This window comes from Magallana gigas, chromosome 1 (assembly GCF_963853765.1).
Source record: "Magallana gigas chromosome 1, xbMagGiga1.1, whole genome shotgun sequence".
Classification (NCBI taxonomy): Eukaryota; Metazoa; Mollusca; class Bivalvia; order Ostreida; family Ostreidae; genus Magallana; species Magallana gigas.
The window spans coordinates 9,891,051-9,899,985 of record NC_088853.1 but is presented as its reverse complement, the minus strand read 5'-3'; the positions used below and the strand labels follow the sequence as shown (position 1 = coordinate 9,899,985).

General features: G+C 31.8%; 1 long non-coding RNA gene across 1 annotated transcript; it reads left to right on the top strand.

Annotated features, from left to right (window-relative positions):
- Positions 1-559: 559 nt before the first annotated feature.
- LOC117688108 (uncharacterized) lies at positions 560-1,960 on the top strand. Its single transcript, XR_010713261.1, has 3 exons — positions 560-690; positions 1,109-1,220; positions 1,458-1,960. It is a non-coding gene; the product is annotated as an uncharacterized lncRNA (long non-coding RNA).
- The last annotated feature ends 6,975 nt before the right edge of the window (positions 1,961-8,935 follow it).

Below are 8,935 nucleotides of genomic sequence, written 5' to 3'. Positions count from 1 at the left end.
AATCTTAAATCGGCAACCGCCATGGGGAGGGGGCATAATTTAATTTTTAATTTTGTTTTGTAATAATCATATAGACCATTATACTTTCTATGACATAAAATGTTAAGATTATTGATTAACTGAAAATTCACTGCACACATTTCTACCCCAAATTGCACATAAAGTGCTGCTCATGTCACGATGTGTATTATCATATGGGAAGGGATCTCATCCTTCAGTTATGAAAATTATAAATTTTAATTGTATTACCGGAGCTTGCATGTAGCCTTCATTTTTAATTAAACTGGTACAAAACAGTGTTATTAAGGGGCAAACACATGGTGCGGGTATTACTGTCTAATGACAGCATCTAGTTATAAATTTTTATTGACTTATCACTACAGAACAGGTTTACTTTATCTGTGTCTCAAAATAAAAGGTATAAGTAAATACTAATTAAAATTTTCTTTTAATATGTTTTGAGATTTAAGCTTGTTAATTTGACCTGAATACCTAATAAATTACAACATTCCCATGCAAATGGTAACAAAAAAATGTCTTGATTTAATATAATAGAATGTTTTAAATCATATGGAGAGAACTGTCATTATCAATGCAGTCAACACTGTTACAACAGAAACTGTGACAGATATAACGGAAGTTGCCTAACTGGTTGTACCGACGGGTTTTATGGTGAAAGGTGCGATAAAGGTAAACATTAACTAAATTTTAAAAGGCTTGAAACATTCACAAATAAATATACATTGTCTTTGGTGATTACAAGTACGTACATATTTTAAGCAACATCTAACTGTTTACTTAAGTCTACCATATGTTGGCGTCGTTAGAGTCATAAATGACAAGTGGCAAGATGCAATTATTTCAAAATATTTGCCGAACTTGTTGGTGTTGTTACATCGAATAAAAATTAAAAACTTCACAAATTACGCTTTAATTTTATAATTCAGCCAGTGTTTGAATTATCTTTGGTCGTCGTACTTAAAGAAAGTCCATTTAGAGTATGAAGAATTTCATTGAACATTTATTGAACATAGGGAATTTTCTGAAATAACAAATTTAACTTACACAAAGACTTCTTATTGACAACGTTCTATTTATGTTGGGGCAGATATTCAAATGCTTAGAATAAATATGACGTCATCTGTCGGTTGGATCGTTGGGCTCTCAGTCTCTATTGCAGTTAACATCATTCTTATCATCAACATCGCTGTAATGTGCAGGTAAATGACTTATACCAAGAGCAATAAATATTTACGTAGGTGCTCACTACCTGCATAATGTATCATAGCGTGGTCTATTTTTTTGACAACCCAAATAATTATATCATTTTGTAATTCTATGTACATCTATAGATGCCAGATTGTTGGTTAGTTATACTTCTAAACTCAAATCTTAAAAAAATTGTTGTAACAAATTCGCCCCCATTGATCAGACAGCTTTTATTTAATTTATTTTAGGGAGAAATTTAGAAAGAAGGGATCTATTTTTAGTAACTTGTTATCATGTTGGAAGATTACTGAGTTTTACCAAGATACAAATGATTCGATTGATGAAACCTCAACCTATCAAGAACTCGCTGTACCTGTATCGAACCCGGAGCTTACATATCACAACACCACATTAAAATGATAAAAGAAAACATGACAATTTGTGTTTGTGATGCATAAAGGATTGGTAAATTGAATTGCTTACGACTTAATGTTTAGTGATGACATAACTTTAAAAAAGATACGTTTAAAATGTGATTTAATATTCTTTTTCCAAAAATTAATTTGTTTAAAAAATTATCTTTTGCATGCGTATCAAATATTAAACATAAAACTTCTGAAACATATTGTTGAATTATGTTATAGGTTTGTCCCTTGACAGCATGTTTAAAGGACTTGTTGTTATTAATCAAGTGTTACTGTTGTATCATGTAATATATGAACATGTGCTATTACTAAATTAGAGCCAAAAAATCAAGTGCATGATAAAAGTATGCATTTTTTTTAACGTACTTAAAAATGTATGTCATAGTATCATTTTAAATAAAAACAGATTATCGAAAAAAATGTTTTATGCTCAATATTGTTTTTCTGTAACATAACAAAAGTGTCTTCTTCACTTTTGTATTTTGTTAAACTTTTTAAACATCTAGTGTCTATTACTCAGGTATTAAGTATTATTATCTTTTCAAAGTGTAATTTGCCATTCTTGGTTTCATGGACAAAGAAGAGTAAGTGGGGTTAATGTTATACCTTCAAAACATATTTTGTGAAAGGTTTAATGACGAAAGAAACACACAAATGAATGTAAAAGACAAAATGCGGATAAAAATATGGATAACTATCCTTTACAATTGCAATGGGATTTAATCGGTAAAAATGAAAAATAGGATTTTCAAGAACCAAAAATATAAAAACAATTGTCTATTATATATGAGATCTTCAACATTAATAAACAATAATTTATCAATAACGACTTGTAAAATAACCAATAAAAAATGACAAATTAGTTTTCTTTTAATCGGTCAGATACAAAATCAATTCAATAAACCAATCAATTGACGCTTATAGTGGAGTGATTTTCCTTTTCCATACGTTTTAAACATATTGTAAAGTTAACGTATTAAACGAATTACGTTTATAAGGAAGCAAAATCGCTAGCACATCATTATTGGCGTCTTTAATTGTATAGAAGAAAAATCTTCTCTCAAATTAAAAGTAGTATGTGTAACGTTAAAGCAATACCTTTTTATTACATACATTGTATTAAATAAAAGGTATTGGTTGGGTGATGCTGCATTTTACGATACATGAAACAGAAACCAGGGCCGTTATAGTACCTTCGTGTACATTACTTATGAAGATGTGTAGAATTAATAGGGATCCGCACCACACCTTTTTTTTTTCTTTTTTTCGGTTCATTTTTAAGATAGGACGTGATTTTTTATATCTTACATTTGATTTGTTTGTATAATTGAGGCTTGTGTATAATCTTTAAATGCATATATTAACTTGATAATGGTTTCCGAAAGAGTAAGTCTAAATAACACTCCTTAAAATAACCTCTATTGATAAATCATTATTAAAACACACACTTAGATTTATAAAATCCAAAACTGTTTTTCTTGAAGGTCGTTTTTATTGATAAAAACAATTACAAACATAAACCAGGACATTCACTTTATGAAAGTTTAAAAACAAACAAACACACAAACAAACAAAATTTGCAAGGCCAAAAGATTATTTGAAAATCATTCATTTTGAACAATGAAAGTTAACTTAAATGTTTTGAAGCTTATGTTATTCGCTAATCATATTTTTACAATTTTGGTGGATATTACATACTGTTCAACCGTGTGCTTTGTTTTTTTTATCAGGCAATTTTGTTGAACAATTAATTAGTGTTTTCTGATATATGGCAAACCCATTGTACATTTTAATTCCTTTTCATTCATTTTTTTTGATAAATTTCCATGCGTCACAGTTATGTAGAAATTTACACGGATTCGTTTAAAGGGGCATGGTCACAATTTTGTCAAATTATATTTCTCTGTTTTCATTATTTACAATGCTTTATATATGTACATCTAATGATTAAATGAAATTTGAGAGTCAATCATTAGTTTATAAGCAAGATACAGAGTTAACAATTCTCTGTTATGTAAAGAAAGCTCGTGCCATGTTTTTGATTACATAGGTTCAGTAAACCGGTAAAATATTTAAAATACTGTCTTTCTTCTTATTCATCTTAAGCATAAACAAACAGTTCATAACGTTTAATAGACTCATTTAAGGTTTAAAATTGAACTTTTTACTTCAACGTTCAAAATATAAACAAAAGCATTGTTTACATAGTAAAGAATTGTGAGCTATGTAACTCGCTTATAACTCAACGAATGACACTCAAATCTTGGTTGCATATTGCAAATGCCTTACCGAAGCATTATAAACATTAAAATCGGATGGATAAATTTTGACCAAAATCGTGACCATGCCCCTTCAATTTTACTCAATAACAAATCCTTCCCTGCTTATTTTTTTAAGTTCGGGTAAAATCATAATGTTATACAAAAATTGGTTTAAATGAAACATGTATAAATGACTGACAATTACAAAGCTTGAATTCCTCTGCACAATAATAGGTCACCATCAGTTATTTTGATGTTATAAAATACCATACAGTCTTAATGTCTTTTTTTGGAGGAAAAATTCATTAAGAGTTTACAAAGTGTTTCCCTTTTTTTAGCCGTAAAAAATGATTGAACCGCTTGCTATGTTTACTCGCAGAAACATTTTGAGGAAAAGGCAGAACCTAAAGTTGAGAATGAAAATTTAAACACTAGATAATTAAGTCGTCAGTCAAATGAATTACTTTATAATGTTTGCATACAGTTTCTTTTTGCGACATTATCAAACACGATTTATGTTGCCGATTTTGGAGCAAAGGGTACAAATGATATAAATATTACATCGCGTTCAAGTACAAATGATAAAGGTAAATTAAGTTTATACAATAATGTTTGACGGAAATTCGATCTTGATGCAGCTTTTTTAATTCACAGCCTTAGTATGCTGTTTAAGAACTATGATGTACATGGCTTCCGTTTTTTATTTATGTTACAGTATCAAATTGAATCGTTTTATGATACAAACTGGACTGAAAAGTATGAATGTATTTCATTTCCCCCTCTGAGATTCACGAAAACTTTTAACGGAATGTTTCTATATGTTTGTTTTCTTTTCTTCATTTTTGGGGGGTTGATTTTAATCAGTTGGACTGGCATTGTCTGTGACAAACCGGAAGTGAAACCATGTTTGGACAATGTTTGGACGTCACCGCAAATCACCACCGCTGACAAGACTTAGTACTTAGTAAATGATTATATGAATTTGTTACAATACAGTACCGATCAGACCCAACCTAACACCAGAGTAAACCCCAATTAAACCATTGGTTTACTTTTTTAGTTTACTTGGGGTTTACTCTGGGTTTACTTTTTGAAAATTTGGGTCCACTCTGGGTTTTCTTTGGGTTTACTCTGGGTTTAGTTTGGGTTTACTTTGAAATTGCTTTTGAGGTCAACTGTATGCACTGAAGTGTGAAGCAGACTAGTGTTTTATCTTACCATCCTACTGCCTGCAATTCCTACCCTTTGTATATTCCGAATTCACAGTTAGCGTCTGCTTTCAGGGGTATACGTCTGACTGGGTTTACTCTCTGTGTCCACTCTGGGCTTACTTTGGGTTTACTCTGGGTTTACTCTGGGTCCACTCTAGTAAACCCGAAGTAAACCCAGAGTAAACCCAGAAAGTAAACCCAGGGTTTAGTTGGGGTTTACTTTCTGTTAGGTTGGGTCTGATCGGTACTGTATATTCAGAAGCGTTGTTTTTCTAGGAAACTTTTTATAAATGTTTTGAAAATTGTCATATTTTTAATGGCATGAACAATTTCAGATATTTTGTGGTCATATGTATTCCTACACCAGAGTTCAATATTGCTTAGATAAAATTATTTAGCAATATTCGATTACTGAACAAATACCTATCGTAGAGTTTGATGGCATTAATTCTATCTTTGTAAATTACACACTATGATTCATATGGTTTTTTTCTCTCGTTTATACATGTATCTCTGAAATCCTCCTGGAAAAAACTTAAAAATTTATAGTAGAAATATTGTGCGCAATATTATTCATATACATGTATAGCTAAGAAACTACTTGCCAAGCAAAATAACAATATTATTATTGATATCATAATGATTTTAGCATACAAATAAATCAATACAATCACCTCTTGTCAGTACTTCAGTACTCCGATTTTAAAAAGTAAGCATACCTCAACTGTCAAAAGTCAAATGTGTTGTCGGTAAAGGTTTAATTTGAATTTTAATGAATTTTAGGTTTCCATAAACAAGTAAAGAACTAAGTACTGTTTTGCGCCCAAAATAGAGATACCAGATAACACTTTTAACTTTTAACCTGGCCGCACATCCCAACAACTCTAGTGCCAGCTTTCTATTTGCAGAATCACCCATCCACCACTCCATCACTAAAACCGACCCAGCATCTGTACTGTTTTGCTTATACATCTCTGCTTTGAATCCTAGCACACAACAATCCTGGGATTTCATCACTGACGAGAATTTCATATCCACCTTTTGCGTCAGTGTGTTTCAAAGCATAGAAGAGGGCCACAAGAGTAAGTTTGCGCAATTCAATTTCATCATAAAAATGGGGAATCTGGAGTTACATTCTTCACATCCACTTTTGACCAACGCATTCCTCCTCTATCCAGTACCTTACATTCTACACGTTCCTGCGAAAAGAAGTGTCAGTAATCAATGACAAAAGTCGGACACTGTCCTACATTTAAGTTTAATCAATTCATTGCATGGGAAATACATAGTCACCAATGAATGGAATCTGTTGGTTTGACAAGGTCTTGGCCAAATACTGCCACTGTCTCAGACGTCCATTACATGCTTTGATTAACCATCGCAGATAGGGAGTGAAAAACCCATGTATAAAAATAATAATGCTACAATATTCAACAATCAGATTAGATAAATACCTGCCTTATAGTGTAATTACGTAATGTTTCGTCAAAAAATATCTATGCACCATAGTATCTTTGTTACTTCTTTTGATAAATTAAAATCTAGAGCTGCTTGTCAGCACGTTTGATGAATGCTGGCATTTTTAAATTTATCTTCATAAACCATATGGTCCACTAAAAACACATCTTCCTCTTAAAGCCAGTTCCTGAGTTTCGTCAGCATTATGGTAAACCATGTGCTTCAGAATGCTGGCGTCATTGTTCTTGCTGTCGGCTAGATAGGGGCCAAGAACTGACACTATGCATCAAGTCGTTGTAACCACCATCATGGGTTTCCGATAGGCCTGCGTTTGCGGATGATATAAGATATTCGCGCATAAGCAAAATTTGTCTTAAAAAGTCTTTAAACAATTAAATTATTCTTATTAACATTTACATGTTACATAAACGTTGTCTTTATCATCACTACAACAATCATTCTCGTCATCGTCAAAACCAATCAATAATTATTACTTATCATGCATCCTAATTTCATACAAATAGTTGATACTTTTATGAGACAAAGGATGGATGTCTTGTTGGGCTTATCACATTGTTTACCGTATTGTGCAATCAAGCAAGCTATTAAAAACTTTACAAGAATTCTTTATTTGAAAAGATATGAAAATTCATGAATTAACAAATTATATATGAATTGAATTACTTTCAGGGGCAATACATGTATCTGCTAAAATTGGGACTCGGAATCTTTCAGTATGAAAGATTGAAGAATCATTTAAGTGCATTGAATACACTGGAAAAGGTTTCAGGTTTCTTTCTTTTATGGTTTTTGAGGAGTAGCGTTGACAAGCATGTGATCAATAGGGCTAAAACTTTGTGATTATTCAAAGGTAGGAACTAAGGGACTATATTTTAAAATGTCTTGGGATATCTTACCACATCTATGAAAACAATTTTTTTCTTTATCATCCTTAACAAAAGAGATATTAAAAAATCATTTATTATCATCTTTTCAAATGACCTTCATCTTTGACAATACGAGGGTTGTTCGGAAATTATTGAGACAACTCGAATATTTTCTTTCCTAATTGACGAATTTTGGTAAAAATTGGCATAGACACTGAAGTTACGCCAACAAAAAATAAAACAAAGTGATATTAAAAGAATATCTAATATTTTGTTTACGACGATAGATAAACAAGTCGGTGGTCGGGGTACCCGGCGCAGCCATGAACTCGGAGATTTAATAACTTAAACATCTACTTTATAAGTGTCCGTAGAATTACAGTTAATGATAAAAGAAATCAAATTAAATATGTTCATTTTGCTATTCTTTGCGACTAACTTTTGATTAAGTTTCACTGATGTTTGAGTTGAAATACGGATATGGTACACATATATTTACCAAACAATAGAAATCTGACAACGACTTTACATTGAATTTTGACGTCAAGGCGGCGCATTAAAAACCGTCAAACTGGTGGAAATCTCGGAAGAAGACCTTTTAAGGTCAAGCAATTGCTTAAAAAAACTATACGATGACAAGACAAGGTATAGAGCTTCAGTTCATCATAATTTTTTCACTGATTGTTTAACTAGAATTAGGCCAAAGGGATTAATTATCAAGTACTTTTGACACACTAACTGTTATCAACAGTTCTAAAATATATAAAAAAAATAACTGCAGGAGACATTCGCAGTAATTAGAGTTTCGGGAAAAATAACTCGATTTCCCCCCTGAAAATAACAAGAATGACAGAAAATGTAAATGATGACATCTTGAAATGAAAACAAAAGATGATAAGTAAAGAATAATTCTTATTTCCGTTCGTTTGTAAGATGTTTAAAACACAGGAGCAATAAGAAGCGTTAAAATGACGTTGCGAAAAGTTTGCGGTTGCGCCGGGTCATTGGACGAAGGTAGGTTGGTCAGCTTACCAGGAATGATCTATTCATACCATGAACAAGAAACTTTTCACATTGATAGTCTCGATCCTGATTTACGTTTTGGTGAAATTTCAATGGTTTATCTTTTTTACTAAAAGAATAAGAGGAAATGTCTCAATAATTTCCGAACAACCCTCGTAATGTCATTTTGTTCAGCTGAAGTAGCCGTAAATAATAATAAAAAAAATAGAAGTTATGGAAATTTAAACACCTTCAGAGGCAATAACTGCTAAAAGGGGGCCTCAAATCCGTTCGGTATAATTGATTGAAGAATTGTCTAAGTGTACTGTAGACACTGGTAAAATTTTAAAAACTTTATCTCTTATCGGTACAGAGGAGTAGCGATAACAAGCGTTTCTTTGTCAAAAGGCAATAAGTCTTTAAGTTCTGGGGATTTTTAGACACAGGGTCAATTGGTACCATTAATGTTAATGACCAGTTAC